A 14,655-nucleotide genomic window follows, 5' to 3' on the forward strand; every position below is an offset into this window, starting at 1 on the left:
TTCTTGTTTGCCCCTCCCCCTCTTTTCCACCTCCATCTTGCAGCTCACAAAATTTGAATGTTTCGCATTTCGTTCTCTTTTCCTCCTTCTCCTCTTTCATTGAATAAGGTCACACCGTAGCGCTCCTCCAATTTGCTTGGCCACTTGAGCCCTTCGCTGCGTGTGGCCATTTCAAGCACGCGCTTCTTGAGGTTTTCAATTTCTTCTACTTGGATAACTTGAAAGTTTGCGCAGACAGCGGACTATAGATATGTATCGTATCGGTCGTGCTTGTAGGCTACCAATAGCCGCTTTTATTTGTTTATGTGTAATCAAAGGGACGCTTTGTGTAGGAATTCTATTTCGTTCGCTTAATCTCTTGTTCTTCCCCAGGACACGTCGGCACTTCTCTTGACCTAAATATTGACGATTTTTTTTAATGTTTGCTTTTAAGCGTTACAATTATTGAATGCAATTCGTTCATAAATTCACTATATGTCTTGTTAGTAAATCCAGTCTGCGACGGACTGTAGAACAGCAGCAAAAAAAAAAAATTGATCTAACCATTCTTGGATTGCCCTGCCCGCTGACTTTCCACGTAACCTGGTCGTCAGTGTAGGTTGCGAGACAAGCTAAGCATATCCATTTGGCCGGCTTGCGCGAAGCGCTGTATACGGGAAGAGCGGCGCACCGAAAACAGTCTGCTGGCGGTGATCCCTTGCATGTGTACAGATCGTCCCGGTCTCATCCGCGCGCCGTTCGACTGAAGAGGCGTCGCTATGCGTAGCTCTCAGCCTCGACAGGAGGAAATGCGCTTTGGCGAACAAGCACCGTCGTGCAGGCAGGGGCAACCTCTAACCAACGGCAACATCAGCCGCACCGCCACTGGGCGAGAAGAACAACAGGGGTCCGTCATTTCTGCGCTCCACTTCGTGATGTTCTCTCGCAGGACCGCCGATTGACCGATGTTTCGTTTGTTGTCGCTGAGATATGGACGCGCAGAGCAAGACGTTCTCAGGCGGGCTGTGCGAGATGAGGTGGAGGAGGGACGATCCTACCCTGTGCTCGCCGCGGAGAAACGGAGTGAGAAACACAGAGCAGAGAAAAGAACGAGCGAGAGAGAGAGAGAGAGAGAAGAGCCACGTGTGATGCTGAGTCGCTGGCGAGGCGCCACTGTTGATTGAGAACATCGTCCATCTCGCCAAGATCGAAAACGTGCGACGTTCGCGACGCGCTGAGTGGTTCAGGAATGGGAGGAAGGTGTACGGCGGGTGTGCGGCCGCTGTACATACGCTCTCTTCCATCGACCCCTCGCCCTTTCTCCCGGTCTCTCTTTTGTGTTCGAGGCTTAGGGAAGAGTACAGGAGGGCTTGTCACACGGGATGGACGGCTCGGCGGAAGTGTTCTCTGGCGACGACGGGCCAGGCGGAGCGGAAGGCGGCAGACAGCCCGGCAGCAACGGCACCGGTGGTTCCACGTGTCGCTGACAATCGATTGGTCAATAGACAGGGTGCGGTTGTTGATCGCCGAACCGTAGAGAGTGCTTCTCACGCCTCTCGTGGATCACGACATGCAGCGCACGGGCGCTGATTGCCGACGGGGTGCCGCACGTGTGACTGCAATGTTTGCGTCGCGCGCGACATGCTGTAAGCTCCCTTGAATGCTTTGCTTTGTCTTTTCGGTTCCTCGCTGCTTTTGGTTCTGAAGGCAACTTATTCCCAGTGCCGATGCACGCTTGCGTTTAAAAGGTAGGGGAGGAAAGTGGCAAGGGGAAGGGGAAGAAGGGAAAAAATGTAAGAAAAGAAAGAAAATAATTTTGACATTTGAATTCATAGGTATACTATTAAAACTTGCGAGTGTACCCGCATTATTCTTGCCAATAGAAACAGGAGGACACGCATGGGAAACCGCGATTAGTTCTATACTGGTAATTAACGAGAGTGCATGCGGAATGCTTTGCCTCGAGCGTGCGAGTGACCTTGCCTTGGCAGAATCTCGATGGACAACCGGAGAACAGATGAGAAAGAGGAATGGAAGAGGAGGATGCGACCGGAGGAAGTGATGGAAAGAGAAAGGGGGGGGGGGGGGGGTTGTAGCTTGTTAGACATTGCGGCCCTTATATCGGAGAGGCGCTCCGCGCATTATTGGCCGGCCACACAGCAGGGCCAGACCGACTGCCGCAAACGATTCCCTTTCGGGGCGCGCGTGCCACCGCCATTTTGGTGGCCATCCCGGCAAACTTTGCCAGCCGCCTCCGCCGCATCCCGTTCCTTCGCCGTCGTGGCTTCCTCCGTCGCACCCTTTCTCCGGCGGTATTGTGTCGCGCGGCCGGCGCCTCATTGGAAGAGTGTTGTTGGGGGGCCTCCATTGACGTCCCTGGGAGATGATTGCCCGGGGGCAACGGCGCAGGCGTCGGCCCTAGGACGTGTCTCCCGTGCGCTCCGCGGGCTATGCCGCTGCATGCCTTGACCATATATGTCTCTATTATTTTTTTTTTTCTTCTCCTTTCGTCTGAGCAATTCCATTCAGCGCGGCTCCCGCTAGAACCGCGCGGGCCGATTCATTAGCGCGAGTGAAAAAGCGAGGAACGATTTGTTGGTTTGCTACGACGTTTGCGCTTTCTCTCTGTTGTCGACACTTCATTTGCTTACAGAACAAAACATAAACAAATCTGCACTGCGCCTTTGACACGTTTGCACGTAATTGCAGGATAAACATAAACGTACAAAACTAAATTGCTCTGGGCATGTCTGACAACAGATTTGCGGATTGGAACAGCGTCGCCCGTAGAAGCCCGTGTTTCTATTCAGGCTGTCGTTTTCTCGTGGTTTTGTTTGCCGCTTCTTCTTTCAGCGCTGCCTGGATAATATCCTAGTATACATCGGAACTATAACGCACATCATCAAAGGGCTGACGCTGCCTGTACTAATAATACCAATGGTTAGAATATAGCCGTATCTTCCCATAATACGAAAAGGGAGCCTGACGACCGACCGAAGTCTGCCATGAGTCTAGCTAGGACGCTTCCTCTCTTATTTCATGGTAGGAAGTGATTGTTTAGCTGTGACTTTCTTATTATGTCATTGTATGATAAATTCTGCAACATATAGGTTAAAAAAAGGCTAATAGCAGAACCAGAACATGCAGAACTACCCTTGCAGTGGCCTTGTTCTGCACTGACACTGTCCTCGCATTATGCTTGCTGTTGTTGTTGTTGTGGCTGTAGGAACAAGGAAAAGAAAATGCACGGGCCTGCTACTGGCTCTGTAGCTGAGCCGCCTCCGCTGCCTCGTGCATACAGAAGAGAAAATAGAGAAGAAAAGGAAGAAGGAGAGAAAGACGCGCGCCGCGACAACGGCCGTCATCCATCACCCAAACGGTGGCGGGTGCAATGACGGCCCACAACAGACAAAAATTCTTTGGCGGGCCAGCCCCCGCCACAAGCGGCGGTGACCTACCTGTCCCAGCCCCATCAGGGGAGTTGCACTCCTGGCGACAGCACATGGGCTATTCCTCCCTTCCCTTACGGCGCGGTTGAGGTGTCCACAGAAAACAAGTGAGACAGTTACCGCGCCTTTCCCTTCCTATAAATCAGTTTTAGCACATGGGACTATAGCTAACCAACAATAACCTTGCTAACAATAACGCCGCGTGTTTTAGCTCGGCGATCCGGTTGAATAGGAAGATGCGAACTATTGTATTTTGTTTTGTCCGAAGTATAGCTTCTCTTTGGCTATTAAATATTGATTGTGTTCTACTAACTCGTTCTACATTAAACTCTTTGTGGAAACCTCTTTCGATCTTCCCTTGGTACCGATGCACCTATTTTAAACATCCACAAGGATCAGACGTCGACTGTCATCTCGGAAGTAAAGAAAAGCAATGCAAATTTCCTAACAACTCTTTTTTTTTTTTTCAACTTATAATTTTTGCCTGAACGTAAAAGCTTTCATGGAGACATCAAACGGCAGACCCAGTTTGAACGCTGACTGTGAAGACGGCGCACGCCTTAATTCTGGTTTTCCGGCGCTATTTGCGTGCCGAGCTGGGGGAAGCGGGCCTCTTTCATCCGAATGTTGTCCGATGGGGCCCGAAAAAACCTGAGACGCGCATGCCGATACGAAAGCGGCGCGTTCCCACGTGTTTACCACGCATCTTCAATTAAACATTCATCCGCGATTCTCGTTCGTGCGGCATTAGAAAACCGCGTGCCAAAATGCATCCGACCACAACGAAATGCGCCGCACGTGCCTGACCTAGGGTTTTGTAAAAGAAGCTCCGCGTGAATAATTGAGGAACCTGCTTCCCCCTAAGGGATGGAGGACAGGTTCCCCAAAGATGGTTCAAAATTAATTCGCCTCTCTGTTGACTGTCGAAGTAACGTTTGCTTCATATTCTCACACCGAGCCTATTTACGCGTACGCTTGTCGGCGCCCGCTGTCACCTAATCCTCGATGGTTCTTCGTAATACGGTTGTCGCATCAGGATCAACGCTACGAGCGCCATACTAGATGCTTCGCAAGAGTCGCGCGTTTTCGTGCTTGTTTTCTGCGACACTTTTTTTTTTTCTCTGCAACGACTCATTGGGCTCATATACGCCCCCGTAAATTCTTCGGCGTCAATTTTGTTTTTGACCGTTTCGGTTGTTATTTTATTCTTTGCGTTGTTGCTTGTTTTCTTCTTATGCCGCCGACCGCTTTGGTTGTTTGCTTTGCTCTCCGTGCCCGTTCATGGCGACGCGGTCCCTGATGACTGATTTGCATAGCAAATCGAACTGGCAGCTACACGCCGAAATACATTTTGCCCGACAGGGCGGCCGAACGCGGCCGAGGCTCTGGCTCCCGATGGTAATACGGCGCCGCGACTGCCGAACATGCTAGAAAAAAAAAAAAAATAGCGGGAAAGGGAGAAAAGTAACTGCAATGCTCGTCTCTGCACGCCCTCTCCTCCTGCATTTCTCGCTGCGAGATGCTTCTTCTAAAATGAGAATGAAAAACATAGAAAGAAACGGCTAGCCTTCCCTCGACCCCATTCGACGCCTTGACACCCGCGACGTCTCGCTGAGCTCGTCGCCTTTGTTGCTTACTGGTCGTGGTTCTGTTTTTACAGGTTCCTTCCTCCCCGAAGTTCCTTATTGCACTCCCCTTCTCCGCCGTAACGCCTGTCCCGCGCATGGCTCTATGCTGTGTCCTGCTCATGTCTTCTTCTCCTCTTGATTCTTTCGTTCCGGCAGTCTTCGTTCGCGTCGCCATTTTGCTGGGCGAGATCCTTGTGCCCGCCGGCGCGAGCACCTCCCTTCCCGAACGCCGTTTTTGCCAATTATGCAAAGTGTGACAGAGCACATCGCGCGCATCGCGCAAATGGTGTTTCTGGCGTCGTTGCGGCCGCGCTCATTTGCCGTACGCGTCTGTCCGTGGCGCGGCGTTCTCCGAGTGTTTCCCGTTCTCTCCTCCTCTTTCTTTTCTTTTTATTTCTTTCTTTCTTTCCTCTTTTTTTTTTCTTTTTTTTTTACTGTTCGCGCTTTCTTCAATTCTCATGCAACGCATCTCTTGTCACCGGCGCTTATTTTTGCCTTTTCATTTAAACAGTGTCTCCTCTGACCACGTCCCACAGCGCGGCTCTCGGAGTGGTTATTCTTGCTCGACGTAAGGGAACGAGACCCAGGTAACGGTACAGTGCAAAGGGTGTTAAAATTTGCGAAAATAATTCATAAATATCTCAGTTGGCAAAATCAAATTTTGAAGGCCCGATTGTAAGGCCTGAGGGAACAGGCCCAGGTAACGGTACAGTGCAATAAGTGTTAAAATTTGCGAAAATAATTCGTAGCTATCTCAGTTGCCAAAATCAAAATTTGAAGGCCCGATTGTAAGGCGATTTATGCAAAATCAAAATCTACACCAGTACTTCTTTAGACTTGCATTCTCTTTTTTCCTTAATGGAATGCTTGCCTTCTTTTCTTTTTTTTTTTATTTCTTGGTGACGCAACGATTAGGAAGCGTTACTATGTTAGCTACAGTTCTCCTCTGTGTGAATATTTTACTCGTTTAATTCTTTATGGGTCTGTGGCTGCCTTTAGACAACAGTTTTGGAAATAGCAACATCGTGTAAGTTGTTGCTATTTCACTAATGCCCAGTTGTGTCGTTGTGCCATTGTGCTATTTCGTTTTACGATCATGCCTTGTATGTCCTCTCGCGACGCTTCTATCGCCCCCGTTGTGTTTTATTTATTTTTTGTTTTTGTTTTTCGAGCGTCAGTGTTTTTCACCCGCAATCACCGTTCGTGGCACGGAAGGCCCTCATCCTATATCGTGAAATTTCTTGCAGAAACCTTTTTTTTTTTCTTTTTTCATTTTGTTGAAAGCGGTCAAGAACGTCTAACTGGCCAAAGCTTGCTGCGCCTGTTTCAAGGCTCGTTTAATCGATTCACGGACAGCAAGGTTTCGAGAATCGGTTTGCAGGCTTGACGCGGGAACCAACTCTTCTTGATAAAGGGCGTTAACTGAACGACGCTGTAAAATACCGCGATCGGCGCTTTCCGGAGGAAGGCACTCGGCAAGCATGCGCTCCGTATCTGATAGAAAAAAAAAAAAGTGTCTGAATTAAACTTTTTTTCTTTCCTTGTGGTCGCAAGTAAAGTTCGGTAATACGCAGCCAAAAAGAAAAAAAAAAAGGAAATAAACTCATAAATGTGCGGTAATTTAGCGTCCCTCGCACTTTTGAAATCGATGATAGGCCAAGAGGCTGGCAGTTTCAATATAATTGAACTTCGCACAGACGAAAGGCACATTTTCTGTTTGTTTTTCTTTTTTTTTTCTCCGAGTAATGTGATTGAAGGTCTGCTGACGTATAATTTTTTTGTTTCGAAACGCTTAAGAGAATGTTGGCGCAGCATTCTATTACTGTACCGTCCATTTTATTATCTTTTCCACAGCTTTCACTTCACGAAGGGCTTGGGCGCAGGCGGCGATGCAGCAACGGGCTACCGATTGCTGCCCATAATCTGCTTGAGCGGACATCCCTCACACCCTTCCCACAGTGCCTGCCTTTCCTGCCTTTCCTCTTCCTCCTCCATAGCGTGCCTTTAGTTGGCAGCTAGTGATGGAAAGCGCCAATTTCTAGACTCTACTCTTTTACCGAAGGGTCCCTTCAGTAAAAAGCAGTATTTAGGGACTTCGTTATTCAGAACGCCTAAACACGTATTCACTCCCTTGTCTCGTGCTCTGCTTATACTTTAGCTTTTCCAAACCATCAGATAATATCTCCGAAACAACAAAACAGAAAGCAAACTATTGTCCTGGTGGTGTGTCCCATAGTTTCACGTCTGTAAAAATAAAAGAGAGAGAGAGAGAGAGAGTAAAGCGGCTTTACAGCTTGGCTAAGCGCGGATGTACTTACATGCATGAATAAATGGTGAGCATTCATTTAGCTACACTGTACCACGAATTTACACGCTTCGCTAGTATTTAACGAGTGTCTTGCGTTTTTATTAGAATAAAGGAGACATAATTAGGGTCTGTAGTGCAACTTTGGTACAAGAGATGAAGACAGTGAATACGATTGAAGCTGAAGGAACCGACAATTCAAACTTGTGAATCCGACACCTTGCTGGCTGCCGCATATTGAATCCCTGAAAACATTGCAAAACATTTAGCCACGTTGCGTTAATCATATATGGCCGGTGGTTCATTTATAAATATTGTATATTTTATTAATCATAGTAATGAAATTAAAAAAGAGTGGCATAGTGATCTGACACTGAGGCCAGCAAAGCTCACTTCTCTGCCTCGGTCTGGATTCGAAACACAACGGCGGTGAGATATTCTCTCTTTTTTTTTTTTTTTTTATGCGGTAGTCGAAGGCGGCTTTCTCTTCCGTTTAGGAGAAATGATGCAACTTTACTGTTGAAGCTTTCATGATCATAACGTTGCGCCTCGCGCAATTTATGTTCTTGTCTCAGTATGGCGAACAGATATATTGCGTCTTGCAGGTAAGAAAACATCAACGAAGAACCTTTCGCGTTTGAAAAAACTTCGCGATTGTCGTTTCTAACGTGTAATCTTTACCCCGAAATTCACCGTAAAAAATCCACGACACGCGTCATTTCATTTCTTTTCTTTTGGAACGCTGTTACAAAAACAAAGCTCTCGCTTGATCTCAACGCTGAGCCGCCTTCGCGTATAGAACAGCGCTTCCATCTTTTCTCTGTTTCGAGTATTCGAGTTTCACTGGCGAAGTAATGAATCAGCCGAGCGTGTGGTGCCGAGAATACGAAGGTTGGGGCCGAGAGAAAAAAGGACCAGGAAAAATCTCTTGCGAAGCCGTCGTAAAGGCGGGGATTTATGATTTTCTGCCCCCCTTTTAACGGGCGCCGGAGTTGGGTTAATGATGCGCGCCCGCGCACAAACACACACTGCGCAAGCATTTTCTGCACCCCTGACCTCTCGTTCTCGGCAAGAAGTTTCGGTGCTCTGTCTTGCCATAGCTTTTCTCTGGTACTCCATGCTCTTACTTTAGTATATGTGAATTTTGTACTCGGAGAAGTTGCTGAATATTCGTTCCCAGCTGACGATTAAGAGGGGCGCTACAGGGACTCTCTAAATATTTATTTTCTTCGAGAATTTTAACAGCCCCCTCTCTCCTCCCCCGCGCTGCACTAGGGGTATATCGCACTCTTACTTAATGCATTGGCGTCGACTGAGCCCCTAGTATTTGATATAATCGTAGCTGTTTTGCTATTCTTATCTAGGCCATACATTTCAAACATCTTTAGGTGTTTCGCCAAGAATTACACCTGAGAGTTCATCTTGCGTCGAAGTTTAGAATTTATTGTCTGACATATTTTACATTCATTGCACTCGGGATCGTTTTTGTAAGCTGATTTGGTTTCTGCAGAACGCGAGAAAATGCCTAGATATAAAATAAAGATTGATAAAAAATTCAGACTATGGTTATATTCATTTCTGGTGTTTCACGATTGGGGGAAAGCGAAATAAATTGATTTTAACTCACTCTATACAAACCACGCGAAACTTTATTCACGTGAAAAAAAAAAAAAAAGAAAGAAAGCTTGTGATATCATGGATAAAGATTTAAATCCTTTTACCACTTTTTTTTTTTTTTTTTTACTACTTTCGCATCACTCCGATATTAAGATGACGGCCATAGCGCAAGTAAGGTATTGCTTGTAAGTTGCCAGCACCCATGGAGGAAGGAAAAACTATGCCAGCACCCCACTGGGTGGGTGTGTACCGCAGTAAAAACACGTATCGCGATTTTTGTTTTCAAGCGATCAAAGAACTGTATGTTTAAGTGGCGGCATCTCGTGGCGCTGAACTGAAAGAGATCCGGAGCTGTTACCACTGCGCCGTAAGGTGACAGGCCGGCGCTACTCATGTTTTGTACCTAAGGACCAGAACAGGCAAAGGAGGTTATGCTAAACTTCTGCGGCGCCATCATGCAAGGCACCATCGTGACTTAACGCTGAAGTCCGGCCAGCACTATTTGTTGTTTGTGCTGAATGCCGGTCACAGTTTGGCATAAGGAAAGGAGTTCCTGCTTCAGCAGGTGTTAAAATCAGCTTGTAGAGAATAGTTATCCCCTTTTGAACGCCATGATTTTAAAAACGACTCGTTGATGACGCCTGTAAGTTTAAGTTCTCTGGTAAGCTCAGAATCTCGTCAGTTCAAGTACACGCTTTTGCCGTCATTGATACCGGCTGGCTATCAAGAGGCGTACCAGGATTGCGGCCGCTATAGTTATCAAAAGAGGGCAGTTATCATGTTACCAGTTATCAAATGAGAAGGAAGACGGAAAGATTGACCCGAGGAAACGTGATGCTGGACTGCTGCTCCATATGGGGCAAATGGAAAGGAAAGGGAGAGTGCAAATGGTGAAAAGTTTCCGCAGCTGATGGCGAATAAAGAATCCGCGAAATTCCGCATATTCAGGACAAACAGGCCACAAAATTTTTCCGGAACGCCAAATTGCGCTTCAGAATGCACCTCACGTTCTACTGAGAAATATTAGTGCAAAAACTTTTTTTTTTTTCTTCGAACTCATCAGCGTAAGCTAAAGTGGCTTTCGCCACCAGGCTCGAAAGCCGCTGTGAGAAGTCAGCTTTTTAGTCAACTTTTAACAAAGCGTAATGCGTACAAGTGCGAGTAGAGTGATATGTCTGTGAACATAATGCGTACAAGTGCGAGTAGAGTGATATGTCTGTGAACATAATGCGTACAAGTTCGAGTAGAGTGATATGTCTGTGGACATAGAATGAGGTTGGGTTGTTGAGAAAGAGAAGACATGCATAGAATTGAGCGGGGTAAGAAAGGCGAAGAACAGGTAAAGGGTAGAGGACAGGGTAGCTGGAAGCACTGAGTGGTGGTGGTGCGGTGATGACGGAAGCTGCTGCTGCATGGTAGGCTTACGTGTATTGAAGTGTCGGACGTTTGGCTTCGCTCAACTGCGTTGCGTCCATATGAAGCGCCACCTTTAAATAAAGCGGACTTATCCCTTCCTTGCATATTTTAGTGTGTCGTTTGCGTTTCCCTGGAGGACCCTCTGCTGGAAACAGTTATCGCATTATAATCGTAATAATATTTGTTTAAATTTGCGAGCCCTCAATCTCCTTCCTTGTGTTGTATTCAGGCAAGTAAGATAAAATAGCAAGTTTCATTATACCATTGTTCCTACTGATGTTCCGAAAAACGGTTGCTTAAAAAAGTGAATCTGACTTTTAACGCTTGATTCAGCGGTAAATGCAAATTCCCAAATGCACGATTTGTTTTTTGTTTTCTTTTTCGGAATCACAGAAAACTAGGAGAGCCTTATCGATGATGTCATAATGCAATGAACAGCATAGGGTGACCCGGTATACAGAGATGCCCACGCGCACGCTGGCTCAATCTCGTCTTTCGCGTAGACTCGAATGCGTACTATGCGACTTCCATATCCGTCACATACATGGAATAGCATCACTCTCGCATGCTTTAGAAGTGAGCTTCCACGCACACGCATCTTATCACACATATACACGTACGTACATCTACACACATGGAGTTTTTGAAGTGTTAATAGTTAAGAAGGTGTGCATGGTATGCATAGACGCCGCTTCCGCTCTATAAAGTTAGGAAATTGACTCCCATGCTTCTAACGCTCGTCATTTAATGACAGAAATTGTATCAGACCTGTAGCGACGTGTCTTTGCGAGCGAACAAAAATATGGATGCCTGCTTGAGACGAAAAGAATGCACGTCACACATTCTGGATGACGTATCTATTCTTCATAGAATGTGCACCGAGTTTGATTTCTGTGCTGACCTTCGTTTCTGTGTTCTTTTTCTTTGTGCGTAGGTTGCTCCCGTTCTGGGTGAAGCGCACCAGCGGGTAGCTGAGCAGAGGACACCGCATGCCTCGCCAGGCCGGCGGCGGCGATTGGATGACACACGAACCGGAAACGAGCACAGTTCCTACTCTCGGAGGTGAGATTTGATCCGCCGCGTGACGCCTGTCATTGCAGAGACACCCGCGTGTGACGCGACGTCACTCATATACAGGGTCTTGTCTTTCCTTTTCTCTCTCGAGCTGACCTAGTTGATGTGTGGCCCGATTGAAGCTCTTCTTTTTGAGATTTGTGAGCTCTTGAAGGCTCCCCTTTCATACGCTTGCACGGAGAATAGCTGGTGCAGTGTGTTCGCTTGAGTTTAGAAAACCTGCTAACTGCGAGTATTGCGAAGGCGCGGTTAATTATATATACAAGAGATAAAAATCAGAGAAAATATGTCAGTTTGCTGTGTTGTAGAAGGCGAAATGAACAAAGGTTGTGGGGAGAAGCATCTGTCTGTTAGCGAATGTTTCGACAAGAGGACTGAGAAAAGCGTTCATTATTGGCGGGATTTAAAAAAAAAAATTCATTCGCTCCCTCAGAGGGGCTTTATTCTTAGAGTGAAGGTCCCATTTACCTCCGCTAACGCCGAACGTTTTGTCTACAAGTCTCTCTTGCCGATACGTTGTCAAGCGGACTGAGGCTCCCTCTCAGCTCTTGTTCATTCTGATTTGCGTTCTAGAAGAATCTCATCAACCTGCCCTCTTTCTGCCATGGATTTGCTGTGTTAGTTACTGAAAAAAGAAAAAAAAAATGATTTTTTAAATGCCGACAGAAAAAAATCTAGGTGCTAAAACTGAAATGACATAAACGGACACCCAATAGAAAACAAGGGCATTTAGCAAAATAGGTATAATAAGCACGAACAGTATGCGGTACGTGGCATTCTAACATACTGAAGTGACTCAAGCTATAGGAGACACTGTAGAAGAGAGGGTCGCATCCATTTCGGTCATCTAGGGGCCTCTAACGTTCACTGATATCGCACACCATACAGGTACCTTCAGCGCTTCGCCATCATGAAACGCGGACGCTGCGACCAACGTGAACAGATCCTGATTCAATAGCGCAGACTGTGCAGTAGAGGATAGTGCCACCGACAGTGGGAGAACAGTCAGACTTTGCATTTCCTTTTTGTATGTTCGCATGTTGCTACATTCTCTGAATTGTTGGCGCTGCATACTTGATCACGTTCACAATGGAGAACACAGAATAAAGGACGTCCACACCGGTGAAACGCTTACCACCGATACAAGTCTAATTCTAGTTACGAAGAAGAAGAAAACGTTCCATTACTACCTCCAGTTGGCAGTGCGGTGTTTTGGCACGCAAGTTTTATTGACGGTTGCTGCATGCCATATTCATCATCATCATCAGCCTGATTATACCCACTGCAGGGCGAAGGCCTCTCCCATGTTTCTCCACTTAACCCGGTTCTGTGCTAGCTGCATCCACTTGACCCCTGCGAACTTCTTAATCTCATCCGCCCACCTAACTTTCTGCCGCCCCCTGCTACGCTTTCCTGAGTGTTGCTGCATACCATATTATTGGGCGGGAAAATAAAACGAAGAAAACACAAGGAAACGTAAGACAGCAAAAGAACTTTATTTAAGACCGCTATGCACCTCCTATGTTTTCTTTATCGTCCGGGCATCGCCAGATAAAAATAAATAAATGTCATTTTGAAAACACTGCGCGTAAGTCACGGTGAAGCCTGTGCCACCGATTTTGTTCCCGATCCGTTAACCCTGACAAATTGCACCCTCTGCGGCTTAGGTGAGCATGAAGCCTTCGACATGGACCGGAGTGTTTCCTAAAGCATTCCTCAACCTCGCACGCGCGAGCTGTGCGTCTCAGAGGCCGCGTTTCTGTGACAGGCATAAGCTTTCGCTGTCGCACCAGCCTCCGCGCCCTCGAGCATAACGCTCGGCCGGGTCGCCGCGAAATCTTCCTTTGAAACCTTCAGCCAATGGCTCCGCGGGATCCGATGCGTCCGTGTCAGGCACAGCCTCCCTGTCTTGTCTTGAGCTGCGGCTCCTATAGGCGCTGCGCAACGTTCACGACGGCTTCGGCTTCGAGGGAGCGCCGCTGCAGTCTTAGACGTGCACTGTATACCTTGACGTGCAGTCCTGCAGTGAATGTTCTCGTTGGCTTTACTAGAATCGCTTGAGTGAAGGTCGTTTTTTTTTTTTTCTCTCTCTCTCTGCTTATCTCTGCGCTATAGCAAAAAAAATAATAATAATAATAAATAAATCATCGTTTTACGCTCCGTGGACATTTTAAAATTGAACGACATACACGTCTAATGCACGTGGCTCCTGCTCTGACTAAGCAGCTCAAGTTATAATTTCTGAAGAGGCATCTGCTTGTTTTTCTTAGCGCCCTCCACCTATCCCAAGAATAGTGAAATGCGTTTGAAAGACAGTAATTCTCTATCGCGAGTTACAACGAGAGCAAAAAAAAACAAAAAAAAAAAAAGCTGCACAGTTGGTAGATGATTGTGTTCCGTTTTAACAGACTGTACAACATGTAAGTCTGCTACCGATTTGCTCATCGAGATATGTGATCCCCTCCCTTCTCCCCTTGCATCTGACAGGTGTTTCGTGAAACTTGGCAGCGAGCTGCCGCAAGCGGTTGCCGCAGCATTTGGGGCGAAATGTAGCTACAGCGCGTCAAGAAAACGCTCTTGTAAACTGTCCGAGTAGCCTGCCTTCCCTCAGCGAGCGTCCAAGTACACTGCGCGAGGATCATGGGAACTCCGTAAATCACCGTAGAGAAAAATGGATGACCAGTCTGCGGGACAGAGTGAATTTCGAGAGGGGTAAGGTATAATAAGAACTGAAGAGAGCGAGGTAGGAAAACTTTGATTGGAAAAGCTTTCCGACATAAAGTCTACACCGATGTGTGGGTATCATCGGAAAATGTCTTTGTCTTTCAATGGGCGCGATCTGTCTGGTGATGATGATGATGATGATGATGACGATGAATAAAACCTGCCTGCCAGCGTATCGGTGCTTGCATCCTAACTTTCAAACTATCTCTAGTAAACAGTTGAAATTCACTCTAGCTTGCTTAAAGCCGACAAGCTAGTGTTGGCGGGCACTGGCATAGATCGCTGCCGTAACGTACTTCCTGGCCTGAAAAGTAATGTGCTAGCGGGTTTCAAAGGTTCCTCCTTCTATCTCGCGCTGGCTGACTGCCCGGCCGTGGCGCTTGTCGTGTCGTCTTGGAGACGTCGCGCCCCGAATCCCGAGAAACTCGCGCCGCCGGCAGCCAACTGCACGCGTGGCGCCTAT

The 14,655-nt window shown here is 47.1% G+C and overlaps 1 protein-coding gene across 4 annotated transcripts in view; it reads left to right on the forward strand.

The window, feature by feature from the left end:
• Window positions 1-14,655, forward strand: part of LOC146191529 (uncharacterized) — a 295,812-nt gene that overhangs the window by 239,218 nt on the left and 41,939 nt on the right. For 3 of the 4 annotated variants that reach the window (XM_084602042.1, XM_084602043.1, XM_084602044.1), the window contains one exon: window positions 11,329-11,456. The gene's annotated coding sequence lies outside the window, so the exon portion shown is untranslated. Of the gene's footprint in view, window positions 1-5,584; window positions 5,644-11,328; window positions 11,457-14,655 lie in introns of those variants that run through there. The other variant, XM_084602045.1, reaches the window with a different exon arrangement.

Source organism: Amblyomma maculatum, chromosome 4, assembly GCF_055883805.1.
Source record: "Amblyomma maculatum isolate TAMU_Amacu chromosome 4, ASM5588380v1, whole genome shotgun sequence".
NCBI lineage: Eukaryota > Metazoa > Arthropoda > Arachnida > Ixodida > Ixodidae > Amblyomma > Amblyomma maculatum.